Source organism: Trichechus manatus, unplaced genomic scaffold (assembly GCF_000243295.1).
Source record: "Trichechus manatus latirostris isolate Lorelei unplaced genomic scaffold, TriManLat1.0 scaffold00013, whole genome shotgun sequence".
NCBI classification, from domain to species: domain Eukaryota; kingdom Metazoa; phylum Chordata; class Mammalia; order Sirenia; family Trichechidae; genus Trichechus; species Trichechus manatus.
This window is the reverse complement of record NW_004443949.1, coordinates 20137839-20163449: the sequence shown is the minus strand read 5'-3', so window position 1 is coordinate 20163449 and position 25611 is coordinate 20137839. Positions and strand designations below refer to the sequence as shown.

General features: G+C 37.8%; 1 long non-coding RNA gene across 1 annotated transcript in view; it reads left to right on the top strand.

Moving 5' to 3' along the window:
- LOC111819605 (uncharacterized) overlaps nt 1–23238 on the top strand; it is a 41247-nt gene extending 18009 nt beyond the window's left edge. Inside the window, exon 3 of the long non-coding RNA XR_002823183.1 lies at nt 23168–23238. This is a non-coding gene — a long non-coding RNA (uncharacterized LOC111819605). The remainder of the gene's footprint in view (nt 1–23167) is intronic.
- The last annotated feature ends 2373 nt before the right edge of the window (nt 23239–25611 follow it).

The following is a 25611-nucleotide window of genomic DNA, read 5'->3' as shown; positions in this document are numbered from 1 at the left end:
ATAAAATATAAAAAAAAAATAATAAATAAATAAATAAATAATCTTTGATGGTTACAAGGGAGGAGAGGGATAGGGATGGAAGAACGCTAAATAGACAATAGGTAAGTGGTAACTTTGGTGAAGGGTAAGACAGTACACAATACTGAGGAAGCAAGCACAACTGGTCCGAGGCAAGGTCATGGAAGTTCCATAGACCCATCCAAACTCCCTGAGGGACTGAATTACTGGGCAGGAGGTAGTGGGGAACATGATCTTGGAGAACATCTAGCTCAATTGGCTTAACATAGTTTATAAAGAAAATGTTCTATATTCTACTTTGGTGAGAAGCATCTGGGGTCGTAAAAGCCTGTGAGTGGCCATCTAAGATACTCCACTGGTCTTGCCCCGTGCAAGGGAGAATGAAGAAAACCAAAGACACAGGGAAAGATTAGTCCAAAGGACTAATGGAACACAACTACCACAGCCTCCACCAGACTGAGTTCAGTACAGCTAGATGGTGCCTGGCTACCACTACTGACTGCTCTGACAGGGATCACAATAGAGGGTCCCAGACAGAGCTGGAGAAAAATGTAGAACAAAATTCTATCTTACAAAAAAAGACCAGACTTCCTGGCCTGACAGAGACTGGAGAAACCCCAAGAGTGTGGCCCCTGGACACCGTTTTAGCCCAGTAATGAAGTCACTCCCGAGGTTCACCCTTCATCCAAAAGTTAGACAGGCCCATAAAACAAAACAAGACTAAAGGGGCACACCAGCTCAGGGGCAAGGACTAGAAGGCAAGAGGGTACAGGAAAGCTGGTAATAGGGAACCCAAGGTTGGGAACGGAAAGTGCTGACATGTTGTAGGGTTGTTAACCAATGTCAAAAACAATATGTGTACTAACTGTTTAGTGAGAAGCTAGTTTATTCTGTAAACCTTCATCTAAAGTACAATTAAAAAAAAAAAAGAAATGCACTCCATAGGGTTTTTGTGGCTATAACCTTTTGGAAGATCACCAGGCCTTTCTTCTGAGGTGCCTCTTGGTGGGTTTGAACAGCCATCCTTTCGGTTAGTAGTGTATTTCTAAAACTAATAAATAAACAAATAAGTAAACCTGTTGCTATCAAGTCAATTCCAACTCATAGTGACCCTATAGGACAGCGTAGAACTGCCCCATAAGGTTTCCAAGGAGTGGCTGGTCAGTTTGAACTGTCGACCTTTTGGTTAGCAGCCGAAAGCTTAACCACTGTGCCACCAGGGCTCCAGTATATTTCTAGCACTAAGCAAATTTGAAATAAGTATTTGAGAAGATCCAAATTGAGATTCACTTGTTTATTCAATAAATATTTAATGAACACCTACTATCTGGGGATACAATGAAGAGATGCTCTTTGCCTTTCTGCTCCTAAGACCCATTAGTTAATGAAGGGACAATGACTTGAGGCAGATTTTTAACCAAGGAAAAATCAAATCATTACTTTAGTAACAATCCTCTGGGAACCACCATAGGCAGAAACTATTCTACTCCAATCTGCACATTATTGTTGTCGTTAGGTGCCTTCAAGTTGATTCTGACTCCTAGCGACTCTACATACAACAGAACCAAACACTACCTGATCCTGTGCCATCCTCACAACCATTGCTGTGTTTGAGCCCATAGTTGCAGCCACTGTGCCAATCCATCTTGTTGAGGGTCTTCCTCTTTTTCACTGACTCTCTACCAAGCATGATGTCCTTTTCTGGGGATGGTCCCTCCTGATAACGTTCAAAGTATGTAAGACAAAGTCTCACCATCCTCGCTTAAAGAAGCAATCTTGCTGAACTTCTTCCAAGACAGATTTGTTCACTTTTCTGGCAGTCCATGGTATATTCAATATTCTTCACCAACACCATAACTCAAAGGCATCAATTTTTTTTTCGGTCTTTCTTATTCATTGTCCAACTTTCTCATGCATATGAGGTGATTGAAAATATTATGGCTTGGGTTAGGCACACCTTAGTCCTCAAAGTAACATCTTTGCTTTTGAACACTTTAAAGAGGTTTTTTTTGCAGCAGATTTACTCAATATGCTATGTCATTTCATTTCTTGACTGCTGCTTCCAGAAGTGTTGGCTGTGATCCAAGTAAAATAAAATCCTTTACAACTTCAGTTTTTCCTCTGTTTATCACGATGTTGCTTATTGATCCAGTTGTAAGGATTTTTGTTTTCTTTATGTAGAGGTGTAATCCATACTGCAGACTGTATTTGTACATGCTAGATTAAAAATTTGCTCTTGTCTTTGACACCTGAGGACATTCAGACTTGACTTCAGAGCTGGTTTCTTTCTCTCAATTAAGCACAAAGCTTGTATTGCTATCCTAATATGGGCAACTGAGAGGGAAGATACTCCCCAAAATATCATTCTTAATAAATATTCAAAGGACTACAAGCAACTAATCAGTGATAACTGACATCTGTGCACAAGTTTAAAGATGGAAGCACTTTAGTGTACAAATAAACTTAAACACCAATGTAGAGAGATGCAAGCGTCTTCTATGTGGTTCAGTTTTTATCAGTTTCTGTCATCCATTCCCAGTTCTAAGGAGAAAACGTACTATGAACTTTCTCTTACAATCAAATATTCCAGGGCCTATATGCAACTTAAATGCAAGTCTAATTGACTATATTAAAAAATAAATAAACCAAATCTATTGCAAACCTGTTGCCCTTGAGTGATTCCAACTTGTGGCAACCCCAAGTGTTACGGAGTAGAACTGCTTCATAGGATTTTCTTGGCTATAATCTTTATGGTGGCACAGTGGTTAAGAGTTCGGCTGCTAACCAAAAGGTCTGCAGTTTGAATCCACCAGCTGCTCCTTTGAAACCTTATGAGGCAGTTCTACTCTGTCCTATAGGGTCACAGTGAGTTGGAATCAACTTGACAGCAACGGATTTGGTTTTTTGCTTTGGAATCTTTATGGAAGCAGATTGCCAGACCCTTCTTCTTCAACAACTTTAGATTAATACACCTACTCCTCACTTATCAGCTATCTTGTTATCCAACATTTCGCATTTTTGCCAATAGTAAAACATCTACTATCTCACTATTTTGTGCATTAATGACGTAAGTCTGGTGTTAACGAACACTGAGGGGCAAGGCAAGAGCAATGCTGGCTGTGATGGTTAAGGTTCTGTGTCAACTTGGTAGGGCCATGATTCTCATTGGTTTGGCAGTTATGTAATGATATAACTTCGCAGTTATGCAATGATGTAACTTGGCAGTTATGTAATGATGTAGTCATCCTTCCTTTTGTGATCTGATGTGGTTATTCTCCATTTTTGCATAATATCTATTTTTGCGTAATGACCTGGTCTTTGGAGCCTAACAGTGTCAATAAGTCAGGAGTGGGTATAGTTGAGAACAAAATGTTTGCACCACCCAGGGTCCTTGCATACTATTATGACCCTATAAAAAATTGCTTACAGTCTCTTGAACTAATCAGCAGTTCATTTCTCTACACCTTTACATATGATGTGGATTCTTCTTTCCTTAGAGATCACTTACAGCGGGTGCCTGACTACCTATCTCCTCCTTTGGGAAATTTTCCATTTTCCTCCCCTGTCCCCAGTCTGAAATTCACTTTCTTTAAAATATCTAGTTAGTTATCACAAGACTATTGAATAATCCATTCTTTCACCCACTGATCTGTGATAAAATCTAAATCACACACCATATTAAACATTTTACAAATAAAAAAGTGACTGCTCATAGATCTATATACACCACTGTAAGTCCCTCCTTCTTTTCAGTTCCATAAGATTTTAATTGTTATACCTTTCTATGTTTTAATTTACGTAAGGAACAGTAGCAATAATACTACTCATAGCTAATATATACTGAATACTTGTTTGTTGTGCACTCTATATTACAACAAATAAATTCATTTACATTTATGATTTTTAAGTCTGTCAAAAAGTTATGAGTTTCTAGGAACTCCTTCTTCATTTCTCTTCTTTTAAAAACTGTCCTTTCCTGCCTTTCAGATGAATTCCAGAATCATTTTGTGAAAGTTCAATTTTTTGCTTGGTGTTTTCAATTGATATTTTTACAAGTATAGTCAAAAGCTCTCTTCTGGAGGAATAGAGCAGGATTGACTTAGGATGGGATGCAGAGAGCTGGGGCTGGACAGGGGAATAGGAGACGCTCCCTAAAACTGGAGGCAAGAGGGAAGGGAGGTGTGCATATGAAGCAATAGTCCAAGAGCTGCATGTCCAATTGAAATACAGTGAAACTTGCGAGAGCCGGAACTTCACGGGAGGGCCTTGCTTTTTCGGGTCCCCCAAGTTTTCCGCCTTTGACAGGGTGCTGTTTTATCACTTTTCTATTGCTCCTTTTAGTGGAAAATATTTGAGCTTTTCTTCTCTGACTCTAAGGTTTCTGCCTTATACAGGTTCTGGTTTTTGCAGGTTTTCACTATAATATTTCTGGTTTTCAAATGGTGGAATAAACAAAGACATTTTCATCCCCTTTTATTCTACAGTGAAACCTGTAAAAGATGGAACCTGTGTAAGGCGGAAATCTGTTAGAGGAGGAAAACTCAAATATTTTCCACTAAAAGGAGCAATAGAAAAGTGGTAAAACTGCACCCTGTCAAAGGCGGAAAACTTTTGAGACCCGGAAAAACAAGGCAGTCCTATTGAGTTCCAACTCTCACAGGTTTCACTGTATGTAGTATGCAGCACATATGTAATTAAGAATTTTCTAGTAGCTATGTTAAGAAGGTAAAAAAGAACAGATGAAATTCATTTTAATAATATATTTTATTTAACCCAAGCTATTCTCAATCTTGCCATTTCAAAAATGCTAACAACGTGAACATATTAATAAGATAGTTTGCATTGTTTTTTTATGCTGTCTTCAAAATCAGCTGTGTATTTTATCCCTACAGCACATCTCAATTTGTACTGGCCACATTACATGTGCTCAATAGCAACACGTAGCTAGTAACTACAGTTTTCTATAGGTCTAGAGAAAACATCTAATCTTGGGAGGAGGACAGGGAGGGAAAAGGAACAAATATGTAAGATAAAACCACCTATTACTTAGAGCAAACAGGGGACAAATTCTAGAGGGTTTCCCTGAAGAGACGAAACCTAAAACTAGACCCTTTTTAAAGAGTCTACATTTTGTGGTAGGGGTGAGTGTGACGCTAACAAGGCTGTCGATCCTGTTTGGGCAACGGTATCTAATCTTCCTATATATCGTATAGAGAGTCCTGGAGTTGTAATGGTTAAGCACTCAACTGCAAACAAAAGGTCAGCAGTTCAAACTCACCTGTAGGAGAAAAACATGGCAATCTGCTTCCCATAAAGATTGCCACCTAGAAAACCCTATGGGGCAGTTCCAATCTGTCTAATCTGTCGATATGAGCCAGAATCAACTCGATGGCACACAACAACAGTATATATTGTATAATTTTGGTGCAAACAAATAGTATGCAATTAGAAAAAAAGCTGTCCTATTTCTAAAGTGGATTTTTTTTATTCCATATATACCTAGGTGTTTGGGGAAATGTCATGGGAACATAAAACGATAAGTTTGAACACTTTGTTCCAAAAATGTAAGGGTGTTTGAGAAAAAGAAAAAAAACCTACCTTTCTTTTGTTTATTTAGGAAAGGGATTTTGAACTGTCTATCAATAATAGAACACAAGGCAATACTTCTCTATGTGTCTGTGGAGGAGCATAACAAAATTGGAGGTTTATTTACTTACAGTGGATCTAGAAGTTCACAAAAACAGGTCCAGAAATAAGAGAATAAATGTATAACTTTATGCTTACAAAGTAACATCTAACAATGGTGATCAAATAACATGTCATCAAAAGTGCAGATTCTTAATGCCATAGTCTTTATTGCCTTCTGGGTAGCAATCATCCACCTGCTTGTACTGAAAAGGATGAAAGAGACAAAAATATACATCTTCAGAAATACTAACGAAGAAACTGAATAGAGAATTGCCAAGACATGAAGAATAGCAGGTTTCATAGCCATATTTGGGGGTAATAGATTTGCATAGATTGAACCATTTGCACTCTTTATATAAAAGTCCAAAGACTTTAGGAATTGGTACAAATAGGAAGGTAAAGCGTGAATCTGTTTATGGGATAAATTTAGAATCTAAAATAGCACATACTTGACTATTGGCTCATGTTTCAGTAACTTGTGTTTAATAAAGTTATATTAGATTGAACCAAGAAATTGTCATTTTTGTAAGTTGATATGACCAATTATCAGCAACTCCACATGGTTAAATTTAAATATATGATGTCTTGGTAACTTTATTTATCAGAAATATAGGAAAAATTTAGAAACTGTTCTAACTCTCATTAATCTAAAAAAAATTCAGATGAAATAATCAGACTGGCTATTTTATTGGGAGACAGTATGTGCAGAGTTTCAGAGACTGGACTCTGAAGTCAGGTTACCTGGATCCTGGCTCCACTAGCTACTTACCATGTGTTATTGGGCAAATCGTTGAATCCATCTCTGATTCTTTATCCATAAAATGGGGATATTGGTAAAACTATTCATTCATAGTGTCTTGGGGAAGATAAAATAAGATAATTTATGCAAAATGATTAACACAATGTGTGGCACCTAGTAAGTATTCAAGAAGTGTTATTTTTTTAATAGCTTTTTTTTCAAACATTTTTGCATATTCATTGCCGAACCAACCTATTAATGAGGAAGCATAAAAACAAAGGATAAAACCAGAATTTTCCCAATAAAACATGTTGAATTGTTCAGAGTGGTGAAATTTTCAGCTTGATATAGTAAGATACGAGAGCATAAATATGTGTGTCATCCCGTGTGCGACTCCTTATAGACCCAGCTTGGTTCTTCTCCAATGTCTCCCCTTGGAGTTGGACCTGGTTTTATTACCAGTTTTCATTTGAATCCATTGGAGAATGGGACAATTCTGCTTTTGTTTCTTGGCCAGGTATCCTTCTCTCTCTTTTTTTTAGCCCTAACAATCTCAGGTGCTGATTGTGCTCCTTTTCCAGCTTCAGGGTAAAAGGGTAGAATATTTCTGATGATAGATGGTTGGTAGGGCACTGGTAAGAACAAGGCTTCTTTGTGTTCACTATTTCTATCAAGAGCCACAGTGTGATTTTTTTTTTTATAATTTATTTTTGTTGTTGAGAATACACACAGCAAAACATACACCAATTCAGCAATTTCTACGTGTACAATTCAGTGACATTGGTCGCATTCTTCAAGTTGTGCAAACATTGTCACCCACCTTTTCTGAATTATTCCTCCACTGTTAATGTAAACTCACTGCCACCTCAGCTTCTTATCTAAACTTTCAAGTTGCTGTTGTCAGTTTGATCCCACATAGCTTGTCCTTTAAAAGAGCACAATTCTTTACTAATTAAGCCACCTACTGTTTGCTTTAAAGACTTCAGGGGTTATTTTTGATTTAAGGTTTAGAGTTTAAAAATTATTTCAAGGCAATAGTTTTTGGGATTCATTCAGCCTCAATGGCTCCAGAAAGTCTGGATTCCATGAGAATTTGAAATTCTGTTGCACATTTTTCCCTTTTTGATCATTCCTCAGGAATCTCCCAGGAGGAAAAGAGAGCATAATAGCTTATTTGAGGTATAATTTACATACCTTAAAATTGAACTATTGTAAGTGTGTAATTCAATGATTTTTCATAAATTTATAGAGTTACACAATCATCACCACAATCTAGCATTAGAACATTTGCCTTGTACCTGTTCGCAGTCAATTCCTGTTCCCATTCCTAGTCGAAGGCAAATATTAATCTGCTTTCTGTCTCCATAGCTTTATGTTTTTCTCAAAAATCTATATAAATTAAATAATGCAATATATGGTCTTTTGTGTCTGCCTTCTTTTAATTAGCTTAATAATTTTGAGGTTCAACTATGTGGTAGCATGTATCAGTATGTTGTTTCTTTTTATTCCATTACATGTTGTATCACATTTTTTATCCATTTACCAGTTGACTGACTTTTGGGTTGTTTCCAGTTTGGGGATATTGTAAATAAGACTGCTACAAATGTTTGTATACAATTTTTTATGTGGACTTATGTATTCTTGGGTAGTTATCTAGGAGTGGAACTGCTAGATTGTGTGGTAAATTTACATTTAATTTTTTAAGAAATTGCCAAATTTTCCAAAGTGCCCATACCATTTTATGTTCCCAGTGTATGAGGGTTCAAATGTTTCCATATTCTCACTACCAGTTGTTATCATCTGTCTTTTTGATTACAGCCATTCTATTCTGTGTGAAATGGTATTGCATTGGAGTTTTAATTTGCATTTCCCTAAAGACTAATGACGTTGAACATCTTTTCATATATATTTTGTATATATTTTTTCAAGAAATAGCCATTCAAAATCTTTGCTGATTTTAAAATTGAATTGTTTGCTTTTTTATTATTATGTTATAAAAGTTGTTTATAGGCACCTTGGTGGCACAGTGGTTAAGCACTTGGATGCTAGCCAAAAGGTCAGTGGTTCAAACCCACCAGCCGCGGGTGCTAGAGAAAGACGTGGCAGTCTGCTTCCATGAAGATTTATGGCCTTGGAAACCCTATGGGTTCCTCTGTCCTATAGGGTCGCTATAAGCAGGAATCTACTTGACATCAGTTTGTTTGGGTTGGGTTTTGGTTAAAAGTTCTTTATAGATTCTGGACAGTCCCTGGGTGGTGCAAAAAATTAAGTGCTCAACTACTAACCAAAAGGTTAGCAGTTCAAACCCATGTAGAGGTTCCTCAAAAGAAAGGCCCAGTGATCTACTTCCCAAAGGTCATAGCCTTGAAAACCATATGGAGTACAGTTCTACTCTGCACACATAGGATCACAAGGAGTCAAACTGACTCGATGGCAACTGGTTTATATATTTTGGATACAAGTCCTTTATGAGATATATGATTTACAACTATATTTTCTCTCCTTCTGTGGCTTGTCTTCCTATTTCCTTAATGGTGTCTTTTGAAAAGCAAATGATTTTAATTTAGATGAAGTCTAATTTATCATTTAAAAAAAATCATGCTTTTGGTGTCATGTCTAAGAAATCTGTTGTTGAACCCAAGGTCACAAAGATTTTTCTCTTCTAAAAAGTTTCTCTCTTTCTAGAGGTTTTACAGTTTTAGCTTTTACATTTAGATCCATGTTCTATTTTGAGTTACTTTTTGTGCATAGTGTAAGGTAGGGTTCTAAAGTTTTCTTTTTTCTGTCTTTACAGAACTGTATCCAGTTGTCTGTATCATTTGTTGAAAACACTAACTTTTTTCCCGTCTTGGCATTTTTGTTGAAATGAAGTGACCAAAATATAAGAGTTTATTTCACAACTTTCAGTTCTGTTTCATTAATCTATATTTCTATCCTTATACAAAATACGACACTGTTTTATTACAGTAACCTTATAGAAAGTTTTAAAATTGGCTATTTTTCAATTTTTTCCAGCTTTGTTCTTCCTTTTCAAAATTGTTTTGGCTATTCTATGTCCTTTGCATTGTCATATATATGTTAGGCTCAGTTTATCAATTTATTAAAACAAGACTTTTGGGATTTTTATCAGAATTGTGTTGAATCTGTAGATTAATTTAGGGGAGAACTGATATTTTAACAATATTGAGCCTTTCAGTCAATTAACATGAAAGATATTTTTATTTATTTAGATCTTTTAAAATTTCTTTTAGAAATATTTTGTAGTCTAGTGTGTAACTCTCATACTTCTTTTATTGAATTGATTCCTAAGTGTTTTATTCTTTTTGATGCTACTGCCAAGAAAGTTATTTTCTTGATTTTATTTTAAGATTGTTTGCTGCTGGTGTATAAAAATACAATCGATTTTTGTATACTGATATTATATCTTGTGATTTTTCTAAACTCGTGCATAAGTTTTAATAGATTCTTCCTTCCTCTCTTCATTCTTCCTTCCTTACTTAAAGTATTTTCTTCCCTCCCTCCCTTGCTCCCTCCTTTACTTCCTTCCTTTCTCTTTCTCTTTCATAAATTCCTTAGGATTTTTTACATACAAGATGGTGTCATCCTCAAATAAAGATAGTTTTACTTTTTCCTTTCCCAATATGTAGACCTTTAATTTCTTTTTCTTGCCTGATTGCAATGGCTAGAACCTCCAGTACAATGTTGAATAGAAATGGTGGAGGTGACTTCTTTGCCTTGTTTCTGATCTTAGGAAGAAGGCTTTCATCTTTTACCAGTAAGTTTCATGTTAGCTGTAGGTGTTTGACCAATGCACTTGATCAGGTTGATGAAGTTCGCTTCTATTCTTTTCTAGTTTTTTAAAGAGTTTTTATGATGAATAGATATTGGATTTTGTCAAATGCTGCTTATGTCAATCAAGAAGATCATGTGGTTTTGTCCTTTATTCTATTAATATGCTATATTACATTAAATGATTTTCAGGTTTTAAGCCAACCTTGTATACCTGGTGTCTTAGTCATCTAGTGCTGCTTTAACAGTAATACCACAAGTAGATGGCTTCAACAAACAGAAGTATATTCTCTCACAGTCTAGTAGGCTAGAAGTCTGAATTCAGGGAGTCAGCTCCAGGAGAAGGCTTTCTCTCTCTGTCGACTCTACAGGAAGGTCCCTGTCATCAATCCTCCCCTGGTCTAGGAGCTTCTCTGCTCAGGAATCTCGGGGCCGAAGGACGCGCTCTGCTCCAGATACTGCTTTCTTGGTGCCATGAGGTCCCCCTGTCTCTCTGCTGGCTTCTCTCTTTTATATCTCAAAAGAGATTGGCTTAAGACACAATCTAATCTTGTAGATCTCATCAATATAACTGCCGATAATCCTTCTCATTAACATCATAGTGATAGGATTTACAACATATGAGAAAATCACATCAGATGACAAAATGGTGGACAGTTATACAATACAGAAATCATGGCCCAGCCAAATGATACACATATTTTTGGGGGACACAATTCAATCCATGACACCTGATGTAAACCATACTTGGTCATGTTGTACAGTTCTGTTTGTGTGTTGCTGGTTATTCCCATTCTTTATGTCACAATTGTACAAAATCCCCTTAAAGTAAGTAGAGAATTTACTAGTTTGCTTCCTGTAGATGACCACTTCTCTGTAATGTATTCTAAATGATTCTGGTTGGAAGTTTGTGGGTACCAGGAATGGCTGCTCACTGCAGTGAAGCCCTCTGTCCCTTCTAATTTGAATGTCTTTGTCTTGTACCTGTGTCTTTTCTTACCTCTCTCCTCCATGAGGATGCTTCTGCATGCTCTGGGAGCAGAAGGACATTTTAAATATTCTTCTCAGAAAACAATGACTTCTATTCTATTTGTGGTCTAAACTGAAAATAGTCAGTTCTGGACAGTAGCCTGGTATCTTGTGTAATACATTAAAAATGTCTTAACAGCTTCCCCGACTTCTGGTTCAGCTGGCACTCTCCATTACCACTGCAAACATGCAGACCATCGCTCATGGCATGTGCAGCGCTGGTGGCTAGCAGGCTACTCTCTGGTACACGCACACACTTCTGTTCCCACCAGTTAAATTGTATGCTAGCAAGGGTCAGTTGAGATGTACTTGTTATTGGAATTAGATAACTTAATTGAATATTTAAATTGATGATATGTGAAAAGACAGAATTTTTCTGTGAAAGATAAATATGTTGGAAACAGCACATATGATAGTAATTTCAAAAAATGATATTGAATAAGAGGGTGGTGAGATAAACTGTAAAATATTGAGGAAAAAACTAAAATCTAGAATTTTATGTTAAGTTTGCTTTGCAAGCACTTGCAAGTTCTAGCTTCACTTAAAAGAATTCAAAAAGAAAGAAAGAAAAAACCCTGAAATCCACAGACAGTTGTTTATGGGAGCTGTGCAGAGAATAGGTCCAATCAGCAAATCTCAAATCAAGAGATCTTGGTTCCACATTAAAAGACTGGAAGATGGTTATATGGCAATATTAAGTTAAAGTAAATGTGTGTGTGTGCTTACGTGCATGTGTGCGTGTTGTTATTGTTGTTAGCTGTTGTCAAGTCAACCCTGATTCATGGTGACCCCATGTGTTACAGAGTAGAACTGTTCCATAAGGTTTTCTTGGCTAGGGTAATTTTTACTGAAGTAGATTGCCAGGCCTTTCTTCCACAGCACCTCTGAGGGGGTTTGAACCGCCAACCTTTAGGTTAGCCACCAATTCCTACATTAAATGACTTTTTAAATGAACAGCCATCTATAAATTCCAATTGTGTCAGAGAAGAGGTCTTGTATTAAACCTCCAAACATCCCTCTGGTTTGGAGCTTGGGGCCATTATTTAGTTATTTCCCATCTAGTATGCCCTTGGCTCCATGATATGGCTTCAGACTGAAAAGATGGGGCAATAATAGAGCATGTGATCCATAGAAAATAAACTGTACTTTTTAAACTCTGCTTTTATATTTGAATGCAAGAAAAAAAAAAGTATTAGGATAAGTAACCAGCTTCCAACTTAGAAGCAACTTTGTCCTGATTCTCAAAGGGAAGATTTTTTAAGGACTATTGACGTTTCTTTGTGTAGTGGATGGTTTTTGGAAACTAGTTAGAAAATGAAATACAAAGATAAAGAGTTCTGAGAGCATGAGCAGATGATGAGAGACAGAGTTAATTTTTAATTAGAGTCTAATTTTTATTAGACTCCATGAAAGCAAATTGCAAGCCAAGTGAAAGAGTCAAACTCCTCCAGGGTAATAAATAACCAGTGAAAGGGAGAGTTGGCTCATAGATCCATTCTGTTAGGGTTGCCTTATTATGCAGAGAAATACTCATCTGGGGCCAAATTCCCCTTTTCTGTGGCTTTAGGATTCTTTTTCTGGCAGTAATTTGGCCAGAGTTTTTTGGTAGGTGTGCCATAGTTCAACACACTTGAAAAAAAAAAAAAAAAGACTATTTTGTTAGATGACTTCTTTCTATCTAATTAGGAATCAAGTCTTTAGTCTTGCAATCTGGTCAGACTACTGTTTTAACATGATAAAGATAGAAAATAATTGTTAAAAAAAAAAAAAAAAGCACGCTGCTGGAGAAAAGGAAGGACCTCACTCCCCTCAGTTAAACCTCCATTAGTAACCTGTGAAGAAGCAATAACAAAGCGCTCAGTGTTCCTCTAAGAGGGTCCTTAAGCACAGAGCCTGTCTGTAAGAAGCTTTCTTTGGCTAATGTGGGCTGAATCACTAACAAAGACCAGTGTATGGTCGGCTTCAAGAACTGAATCCATGGAAGGAAGCATTTCCTTGGATAGCTTTGTACTGCGCTTGTCAAACATTTTAAACCATTTAACAGAAAGAAGCATTGTGATGGCAAGACACAACATAGCCGGCTCTTTGGATGCATCTGCCAGCAGAGTAATGAAATGATCCTTTCGGGCTCCAGTGGCTCAGGCACAAATGCAAACTGATGTGTGGAGTACATCTTGCAACTCGGTTCTGATGTTTTGACTCCTGAATAATTAGCTTGTAAGGGGCTTATTGGCTTACTTCGCATCTGTTTCCTTGCAGAATATATTATTAATGTTTTGTTCTAAATAAATACACCTTCTGGTTAATCCTGAATTTCTTTGGGAAGGCTAAAGAAGTCATTTATACAAGCACGTATTTTTACAATCTCAAGATGACAGTGGAACATTTGAAAAGAAAACCGGATGGAATCTCTTCTCTATTGCCAGTTGGAGATTCATTTTCAGTCACTTCTTTCCAAGTCAAATACAGTGAACATCCTGTTAGACCTGTGCATCGAGAATACTGAATCTAATATTCATTTATTCGGGGGATTAATGTACCTATTGTTCTGACTTAACAATGCCTTTATTTGCTTTACCGTTGCCAAGCATTGCACTATAAAACTATGCTGAACACGCCATCTGTGATGATTGCTGGACTCAAAGATGTGACTGGTCATACCAATTAGCACTTGCTCTCAAGAACCGAAGATGATAAATATTTTTATCCCTTTTTTAAACAAATTGAGCGTGAGAGAAAATAAAGCTTTAGGTTTAATGGAGAGCAGGGGTTCAGTACACTTATATCTATTACCTTGTCTATTCACACTGTCTGCAAGAATTTGAAGAGGGAAGGTAGAATTTATTACTTCCTTGCTTCTTATTGTTGCTCGGTGCCATCAAATTGATTTTGACTCATAGTGATCCCATGTAACAGAGTAGAACTGCCCAAAAAGGGTGTTCTAAGTTATAATCTTTACAGAAGTCAATCACCAGATCTTTCTCCTGCTGGAGCCTCTGGGTGGATTCAAACTTCCATGATTACAAGACGTATTACGAGCAGAGGAGGGAAGAGGTGGCGGGAGGGGGAGTGGTGAAAAGGGGGCGCAGTAAACTCCAGGGTCACTAAGTTCCAAGAAATGCTCTACTGTCTGTATCTCTTATTTTCCTCTCTTTCCTTCCTCTCCCACTCTTTTTTCTTCATTCTCTCCTTCCCTTCTCTCTTCTTCTTTCCTTATTTCCTTTCTTCTCTTCTTTGCTGGCTTTCTTACTCCCTTTTTTTCCTTTTCAACAGACCCTCCCCTCCCTGCCTTTTCTGAATGTTCTCTGTGGGTTGTAAGTATTGCTTGCTGCTTAGAAACACTTAAGGCTCAAGTGCTACCAACCCTCTGGACTAAACAGATCTTTGCCCTCCTGCCTCTTAGTCTAGTAATCTGTCCACACTAGTTTCCAACCTAGAAGTTATCATTCTTGGGGTTAGCATCAGTAGGAAAAAGGGGTCCTTGCATCTTAAGTGATATGTTGCTGCTGTTGTTAGGTGCCATCGAGTCGATTCCAACTGGTAGTGACACCATGTGACAGAGTGGAACTGCCTCATGGGTTTTCTTGGCTATAATTTTTATGGAAGCAGTTCACCATGCCTTTCTTCCATACAGCCACTGGATGGATTTGAACTGCCAACCTTTGGTTAGCAGCCAATGGCTTAACCACTGGACAACTAGGGCTCCTTGATATGTCGCTTGTAGTTACTACTGTGTGCCGTCAAGTCAATTGTGATTCATAGAGACCCTACATGACGGAGTAGAACTGCCCCATAGGATTTCCTGGGCTGTAAACTTTACAGGAGCAGATGGTCAGGTCTTTTCTCCCCTGGAGTGGCTGGTGGGTTCAAACCGCAGACCTTTTGGTTAGCAGCCAACAGCTTAATCATTGTGCTACCAGGGCTCCTTTGCTATGTTGCTAATAAAAGTTAAATATAGATTATAGGAAAATATGTACAATTAAAAAAATCTTAATGCTTTATCCCTCACTAGCTTTCTTTTGTTTTCTTGAATGGAGAGAAAGTATTAAAGCTTAGATACAATTCATAGTTGAGCTTATCTCTACTTTTTTGCTTTTAAAGAGTAAGTTACTAATTTAATTTTTATTTATTTACGTACTTGTAAATGACTTTGTGAATATCATATTTAAAAAAGAAATCTGCAGAACTATTCGTTTTATTCTCCAAATTTTACAAGCACATCCTCAAAATTATGGAGAGTGTCAAATAAGTATTCACAGTACCTGAAATAGGCTTAAAGAGCCCTGGTAGCACAATGGTTAAATGCTTGGCTGTTAACCGAAAGGCTGGCAATTCAAACCTACTCAGTGGCTCTGTGTGGGAAAGACCTGGTGATCTGTTCCCATAAAAATTACAGCCTAGAAAATCCTATAGGGGCAGTTCTACTCTGTCACATGGGGTTGATAAGCGGTCAAAGTCGACTCAACAGCACCTGACAACCGCAACTGCAGGATAGGTTTGCTTCACATAATAGGCACTCAATACATATTAACTGGTGAAAGCATGAAACATATGAGGGCCATCATGCACGTGTTTTGGGATGAGAAGCAAACACTGAGAACTGCTGCTCTAACCTATAGGTTTTATAATCATGTATACTTAACTCACGTTCATATTGCTATCAATTTAACGTTCCCAAACAGGACCGAAATTCCAAAATAGTTTTTCAAAAGTGGGTTGATAGCTCAGTGTAGATGACACGTGAGGGTGATGCCTTCTGTCCCGATCACCCGTCACCAGCACGTGTGTGTGTGTGTGTGTATGGTTCTTAATCACAGCCACAGGCCTTGTACTAGCCTCTATCATGGCACCCTTCTCGTGTATTTTTTGGTCTCTTTTGTTAGACTTGGCAGCCACTTGGCGGGCAAATGTCTCTTTCATCTTGTATTCCCAAAACCTATGGACCTGAATGAACTGCCTTAGTGGGCCATAAGCATTTTACTTTTGGTGCCCTTGTCATGTCACAGAAAGTATATTTCAATGCACTCCCATCCCACATCAAAATAATAATTACTGTTGTAAAAATTTTGAAAGAATTCAAAATTATTTAGCTATAAATAACACATTCAATTGATGATTAGCTGATATTCCCTGGCAATCATTGTGCATAGCAAAAATGTTATGAGAAGTACAAAAACCTACTCTGCAAGTTTTTTGCAAATATAATGAAATTTTTATGCATATCAGCTTGAACCATTAATTGCATAGGTTGTATAAGCATTTGCTTAAATGCTTATTACTTCAACTTTGGTTTTTCTTTTTGTATGTTGTAGTTCATAAACATTTTTTCAGGTCTCAAATGTTTTTATAGGTTCTTGACAAGTTCATTTGCACTAGGCACTGGGCCTGTTGGGCCCAATGAATAGAAGAGGTCTATGAAGTAGGGCTCAAAAATAGCTGACCACTAATGGAGAAATAGCCACCCAGCAAGAAGGAGCACTCATGTGAGGTTACTGCTATTGAGTAGAGCACTTGGTAGTGGGGTTTCTCACTGGAGTGTCGTTGAAGCTGGATGTTTTCAAAGAGATAACAATTAGGAATGAGAACGGAGGTAGACTTCTCTGTCAGAGGAGTACAGCATAATTGCTGAACATGGATAGAATGACTAAGAAGGCAGTCAAGGGGTTTTTGGCTCCCATCAGGAAGTAAGTCATACAACCACAGTTGGATGATTAAATGGAAGAAGTCAGGCTGTACAGAGGAAGGCTTGCCGTTGCTATTATTGTTTATTATCGTACCATCTGCTCGATTCAAGGTTAGGAGAACTGGGCGGGTAGCTTACACTGATGCTCTGGTGTGCTTAGACTTTATTTTATGTAATGATCTCAGTGACAAATATTGATTGACTAGCTATAGGAAATGTAATTCCATGGTTTGGAACATTTTTACCTCATATCTGGGATGATGTCATTTTTTCCATTCTTTTTGTTCAGACTATAGTTCTTTATCTATGTGGTGTGCAATACTGGCAATTTCAATAACTTTGAATACTTACTTACTAATCATCACATCCTACCAACCATCTATCAGTTTGCTGATCTGTGGTGGCTTTTGTGTTGCTTTGGTGTTGGCAGCTACACCATTGGTATTTCAAATGTCAGCAGGGTCACCCAAGGTGGACAAGTTTCAGCAGAGTTTCCAGAGTAAGACAGACTAGGAAGAAAGACCTGGTGATCTACTTGCAAAATTTAGCCCATGGAAGCAGAATATTGTTTGATATAGTCATGGAAGATGAGTTCCATGGGTTGGAAGGCACTCATAATACACAGTGGTTTCAAAACTGGACTTGAGCATACCAACAGATGAGTGGTGGACTGACAGACAAGTGGTATGAAATATGAATCTAGGAAAATTGGAATTGTCCAAAATGAAATGGAACACTTGAAGATAGGTATCCTAGGCATTAGTGAGCTGAAATGGACTGATACTGACCATTTGGAATAAACAATCATATGGTATACCACGTCAGAAATGACAAAATGAAGAGGAATGGCATCGCATTCATGGTCAAAAAGAACATTTCAAGATCTATCTTGAAGTACAAAGCTGCCAATGATAGGATATTATTCATACCCCTACAAAGAATACCAATTAATATGACTGGTATTCAAATATACACAACAACCACTAATGCCAAGGATGAAGAAATTGAAGATTTTTACCAACTTCTGCAGTCTGAAATTGATGAAAGATGCAATCAAGATTCATTGATAATTACTAGTGATTGGAATGTGAAAACTGGAAACAAAGAGGGATCGGTAGTTGGAAAATATGGCTTGATAATAGAAATGCCAGAGATTGCATCATAGAATTTTGCAAGACCAATGACCTATTCATTGGAAATATCTTTTTTCAACAACGTAAATGGCAAACGTACACGTGGAGCTCACCAGATGAAATACACAGGCATCAAATTGACTGTATCTGTGGAAAGATGACGGAGAAGCTCAATATTGTCAATCAGAATAAGGTCAGGGGCCAATTGCAGAACAGACCATCAATTGCTCTTAAGCAGGTTCAGGTTGAAGCTGAAGAAAATTAAAATAAGTCTATGAGAGTCAAAGCACAACCTTAAGCATATCCCACTTGAATTTAGAGACCATCCAAGAATAGATTTGATGCATTGAACACTAACGCTCAAAGACCTGATGAGTTGTGAGATGACATCAAGAACATCATACATGAAGAAAGAAAAAGGTCATTAAAAAGACAGGAAAGAAAGAGAAGACCAAAATGGATGTCAGAAGAGACTCTGAAACTTGCCCTTGAATGTATAGTAGCTAATGTGCACCAAAGAAAGGATCACATAAAAGGGGTAAATAGAAGATTTCAAAGGGTGGCTGGAGAAGACAAAGTAAAGTATCATAATGGAACGTGCAAAGACCTGGAGTTAGAAAACCAAACAGAAAGAACACACTTGGCATTTTTCAAGCTGAAAGAACTGAACAAAAAATTCAGTTCTCGAGGTGCAATATTGAAGGATTTTATGGGCAAATTATTGAATGACGCAGAAAGCATCAAAAGAAGATGGAAGGAATACAGTCACTGTACCAAAAAGAACTGGTCTACATTCAACCATTTCAAGGGGTAGCATGTGATCAAGAATCAATGGTATTGAAGGAAAAAGTCCAAGGTGCACTGAAGGCATTGGCGAAAAACAAGGCTCCAGGAATTGACCGAATACCAACTGAGATGTTTCAACAAATGGTTGCTGCACTGGAGGTGATCACTCGTCTATGTCAAGAAATTTGGAGGACAGCTGCCTGGCCAACTGACTGGAAGAGATCCATATTTATACCCATTTCAAAGAAAGCTGATACAACAGAACGTGGAAATTATCCAACAATATCATTAATATCACACACAAGTAAAATTTAGCTGAAGATAATTCAGAACCTGTTGCAGTAGTATGTTGACAAGGAACTACCAGACCTTCAGACGGGATTCAGAGAGGACATGGAATGAAGGATATCATTGATGATATCAGATGCATCTTGGCTGAAAACAGAGAAGACCAGAAAAATGTTTACCTGTGTTTTTTTGACTACGCAAACACATTCATCTGTGTAGATCATAACAACTTACGGATAACATTGCAAATGGAAATTCCAGAACACTTAACTGTGCTCATGTGGAACCTGTACAGAGACCAATAGGCAGTCGTTCGAACAGAACAAGGGGGTACTATGTGGTTTAAAATCAAGAAAAGTGTGTGTCAGGGTAGTATCCTTTCACCATATTTATTCAGTCTGTATGCTGAGCAAATAATCCGAGAAGCTGGACTATATGAAGAAGAATGAGGCATCAGGACTGGAGGAAGACTCATTGACAATATGTAGATGACCTAAACTTGCTTGCTGAAAGTGAAGAGGACTTTAGCATTACTGGTGAAGATCAAAGACTACCACCTTCAGTATGGATTGCACCTCAACATGTAAGAAAACAAAATTCCTCACAACTGGACCAATAAGCAATATCATGATAAGTAGAGAAAAGATTGAAGTTGTCAAGGATTTCATTTTATTTGGATTCACAATCAATGCCCATGGAAGCAGCGGTCAAAAAATCAAAAGACACATTGCATCAGGAAAATCTGCTGCAAAAGACCCCTTTTAAAAAGTGTTCAAAACAAATATGACACTTTAAGGACTAAGATACGCCTGACCTAAGGCATGGTATTTTCAATAGTCTCATATACATGCAAAGGCTGAACAATGAATAAGAAAGATTCTTCAGATGGAGGAACACGCTTGTCACCTGAGTCCTGGTTTGATACGGATGGGTGATTTAAGCATTGGCTATCTAAAATGGAAGGAGATAAAGGCTTGAAGAGGCTGGCTTATATGTTTTCATTGGTGTGCTTAGACTCAAAATGAGGGGTACAAGGGAGGATTGCCACTGAATAATTTCCTCTTTTCCCAACGGGTCTGGGAAAGAGAGGGTGGAGAAGATGCTAATAGGATTATATGATTCAGTTGTGAGTAGTGACTGTTAACAGGGTTAATTGTGATTGTAAAAACTGCAACTGTAGAAGCAATAACTGCAAAGGAGTGGACTAAGGGGGAGGCACTGATGGACTGGAGTATGGTGGCTGAGTCTAAAGTCCCATAAAAGTTTTGCTCTGGTGATACCTTGAGAGAGGCTCAGAGGAAGGGAATCATCTTGTCTCAGTTAAATCAGAGGCCAGAAAGGGTGAAGAAGAGACGACTTTTGGAGAACTGAAGTAGATCAGATAGACCTGCAGCAGACCTGAATGGCTGGTACTTGTGTAACCTTACCCTGAGGACTAATTGTTAATGACTATCTTGAACTGGTAAAATGATTGGGAGGGGGAAGTTATCCTCCAAGTATGAAAGAACTACGGCTAGAAAAGCCAGGGGTTGGCCTGCAGTGCAATGGATCACTTTTCCACGGCCTTTCTCACTGTGGTCTTGTAACTGTCACCAAATGACTGGAAGGGACTGTGCAAATGGTGCTTGTGGCCCAGCAAGGGGATTAGATAGCTTGTTAATAATGCAAATAAGGTGGATGGCACCCTTGTGGGGATGAGACCATGCAAATATGGTGTATGGAACCCTAATGAGGAAATTGGTCAGTTTTGCCACCCTACTAGCTTAAAAGAGTGCCAGTCTCAAAGCAGACAGGGACTTCACTACTACCAAGAAAGAAGAGTTAGGAGTGAAGTACATCCTTTGGACCCAGGATCCCTGTGCTGAGAACCTCCTAGACCCAGGAGACAGATAGAGCTGTAATACTGGAGACATTGAGAGATGATGAGAATTAGTGGCAGAGAAACAGAGACAGCAGATGCAGCAGAACCAGGAAACCAGCAGGAGATGACATGGTGGGCTTTCTGGCCACAGAGAGAGAAAGCTGAGCACCTTTGGACAGTAGGCTTGCTGGTGGACTGGGATGCCTCCAGGCACTTGTCAGTAGAGCTAGCTAGGTTTCCTGACTCACGGAGCTAGAAAGCTGAGCGCCTTCGGGCTGAGACTTCCTGGCAGAGTGGGGTGCCTCTGGGCACTTACTGGCAGAGCTGAAGAGCTCTGTAACAGTTATCTGAGCAGGGCAGAGGAGAGGCTGAGGGGCCAAGGGCCAGAGACAGGCCTGTCTGTGGGCATAGCTTGAGAAGAGGCAGTCTTGACCAAAGAACTGTATCCTGAACTGTAATCTGTTACTCCCCTAATAAACCCCATAACTTTAAGTACAGGTTGTGAGTTCTGAGTGGCCATTGCAATGAACTGTCAAACCCAACAGAGAAGTAGAGAGTGCCGTGGGAGGGACGGCTGGTGGCTGAATTGGTAAAAGGTTGGAGAGAGGAGGAATGTCTGACCTCCATCACATAGGAATCAGGTTTGGGCTGATGCTGATGGTGATTCTCTCTCTCCCTTGTGAAGTTATAGGAGGTCAGACGTCCTCACCACGCCATTTTTACCTCCCTGCTATGCACCATGACACAGAGGTAGCAGATTTAAATTTTTTTTTTTTTTCGTTTGTCAAAAAAAAAAAAAAAACACCTTCTGGAAACGCTGCTTCTTTGACCAACCACCTAGAGGTAATCCAGAAGAGCCCTGCAGAAGTCCACACACTGCTTGCCTTCCCTGGTCATGTCCACTGCGCCGAGGGCCAGAGCAAGTAAGAGGAAAGCAGACCTGATGCTAACCCGGGCCTGGGCAGGTGCGCTCCCTGCCTTGCCACCTCTCCCAGCCTGTAAAAAGCAACAGGGAAGAGAGAGGTGGGTGTGCCCAACCACAAATGTTTGCTCCCTGAAGAAGCAACACCACCTTTGTATATCTCTGCTTCCCTTTTCATAAACAGACGCCAAGTATCACTTAAAATTTCAACCTGGAGCCTCCTTGTTTGGAAGAGACCGTTCTGGTATTTTGTCCTCACTTACAGAGAACAAACAGATGGTCTCTGTTTGATTTCCTTAACATCCTCTTATTAGTTAATTATTTGTTTCAAAGGAAATATGGTCCAGTGTGTTCCTGTGTGAGGATTATTTTTTAAAGAAATATGTTGTATGTTTGTATATATTTATATATATGTGTGTGTGTGTATGTCACAAAGAAGGGGCTGTGTCCCATGCACCCTATATACAAAATGCTCTCGTGGCTGGCTTTGCTTGGAAAGAAAAGATGCTCTGGTTCAAATATAAAATGCTGTTTTTAAAAGCCTAAAAAATACTATTACTAATAGCAAAAAATAATAAGCATAGCAACTTAATCTTCCCCAAAGTTATGAAATGCTTCCAACAGTTTTATAGTTTTGGACCATTAAAACACATTTATAGCTTGTTTAAACTAATTAGATGATTTGATCCATGCAGTATTTGTTCTGAAGGGATCTACTGCCAGATCCATGTCTCACTGAAGCAATTAACGTTATTTTTGGAAATAAGCACTTAATGCCTTTATGCAGCAGGCTGAAAGCATTTAAGTTTTGATATCCTGTCTTAGTCTATAATTAAAGCACAGCTTTGAACCAGAACAAGCCAAAAACCGAAACCACAAAAAAACCCAAAATTTTCGCCAGAGTGAAATCGAGCTCTTCCCCCGTAATACAAAACAAAACAAATGTTTTTCTGAACCTGAACCGAAATAGAAAACCATTATTTTTTTGCTCCTCTATTTTTGGTTCAATGATAATTTTTAAGTTGTAAGGAAGACCATTGGACCATTTATGTTTGATCTGCATTTGGCGCCCGTGTATGCTGAATACTTCTCTGGCACATGGCTGGTAAGGACACAGTTCATTGCTTCAGCAAGTGACATTGCACAGCCATAGGTATAGGTGATGACGCAAGACAGTTCACAAGCCAGTTAAATCTCACTGCTTCCTCTCCGTGCTTAACATCTTTCACAGTAAGGAGAGCTGTGTGGAAGACGTAACAAATGTTCCACGATTGAGAACACTCGTAGTCAGAAATCTGAAAGAGCTAGTTAAACTGCATGGAGTTCTGAACAGAATTTCATTTGAATGGAAATTTGTCAGGTGAGTAAACTTTTTAAACATGTATTAGTCACATTTGTAAGTGTGATATTTAAATTCAAAAAATAGAAAATAACATAATTTTTTTAATGATTTCATTCCCGTATTCAATCTCGATTTAAATATATTATCATACCTTGTTCGTACTTATATGTTTAAATTTGATATTTCTCCCAAATAGAAATGTTAACAAACATCAGCAACGAGTAGGAAAAAAATTAATGTTTCAATTGCAATATATGGTTATTTCACTGAAAACAACTTGATGGCATCAATATGAAGTGAGATTTTTCTTCAAAAGGTACTGGATAAATATAGGAGAATGTTGTAAAGTAGGACTTCAAATGGGAGAAATCAGCAAGCCCTGTGAATGTAAAATCAAAGTTATTCTAGTTTTTCTGATATACTGACGATATGTGACTAGAAGCATTTTAATACATACTGGCTCTAATTCATTTCTACAAATGTATTTATGCAGTCTGTTCTCTTTATGTTATCAAAGTCTAAGACTTGTTTTTACTATCATGTAATATAATGACTATAAAATTTGCCCTAATGTTAATATTATTTCTTATCTCTTGAATTCTAATATGGGATGAACCAGAGAAAATCCATGTCAAGAATTTTTCAAATGTGAAAAGATTGAAAATAAATGCACGTGTAAAATTTGCAACAGATATGGTTGGAGACCATGCAGCGAATTTACAGAGACACCTGAAGCATCACCATGCATATGAGTACAATGCAGTGCAAAACAAGATGGCAGAGAAGATTGAAGAAAGGGTCAGAAATGTTCCAAATAAGCAACAAAAGACATTAGACAAATTTGCCTTTCCAGAATGCCTTAAGGTGAAATTAGATAAACAAAGAGTTGTGGATGTATGTGTTGAATTAGTTACTGTTAATGGTTGTTCATTTGAGTTAATTGAATATTCAGAATTCTGTAAAATATTAAATCCAATTATTGCTTCAATTGGTCAAAATTTGTCAATCAACTCAGAGAATATCAGGGAAATGATACCTCGCTTGTCCTTAACACTTAGCTCCAAAGTTAGTAGTAATCTAGAAAAATGAATATTTGCTTTGACAGAGGATGTGGCCAGTATTGAGTTGGTCAATTCTAGGAATTGACGCTCGATTGCTCAGTTTGCACAAGACAGTAAGATACATCTGTTGTCACTGGGAATGAAGGAATTAAAAGAAAGACACACAAGTCTGTACCTAAGAAACACTGTATAGCAAATTTTAGAGAAGTACAACATTGATTTGTAACAGATTTATTCTGTAACCATGGATAATGGCTCCAATATGATTAAATTTGTTGATTTGCTCAGAAATGATAATGAAACCAAATGGCAAATGTCAGGGCAAAATGACAATTTTGAAGACTCTGATTTAGTGCACTCTGACTTGCAGACATTAACCATCGCAGAGTGCGCTGAAAGCGAGAAGGCTTATAAGAAAAGATTGACTGGTATAAAGTGTGCTGCACACACACTTCGGTTAGTTATTAAAGATGCAATAAAGGATGCTGAACTTCAAGGATTTTTAGAAGAACATGGTGAACTCGTTCAAATACTTAGTATTCCAACATTATCTACCAAATTTTCTGAAAATAATTTAAGGAAAGCTGTACTGGATTGCCCAATAAGATGGAGCAGTATATATACCATGTCAGAAAACTTACTAGGATGCAAAAATCTCTTCGATGTATTAGCTGAGAATAATATGTTACTTTTCTAAAGACAAATAGGTATATGTCAGATGAATTTTGGAAACTTTAAAATCTTTAAAGAAAGTTACAGTAAGATTGCAAAGTGAACAATTAACCATGAGTAATGTTTTTGGTACGTGGGTGGAAATTTGGGTAAAATTAAGAACTCGTAATGATACATTTGGAAGCACATTGATTGAAAAAATTTAATGTCAGGGAAAAAGTTATCATTGAAAATGATAGCATATCAGGAGCAGTTTATCTAGATCCTCATTATTAAATTCTAATTAGTTCTGAACTTACGGTGAAGGCTATATTACATTTAATGATAGAACTATCTGAAAAGGAGCAATACTGAAAGCGTAACAAAGGAAAGCAATTCAGGAAATGCTCTGGTTTCAAATGACAGTATTGATGAGATGGAATTATTTCTCAGAAATGAAAGAAAAAGTTAAATCGAGATCAAACAACTGTACTGTTAACGTTGACTCTATCTTAACCAGCTTTGATGGTATACAAAGAGTTGAGAGAAACAAAGTATTCTTGAATTTCGGGAAGAAAATCATTCACAATATTCCCAGTTCTATGAAATTGCTATGGTAGT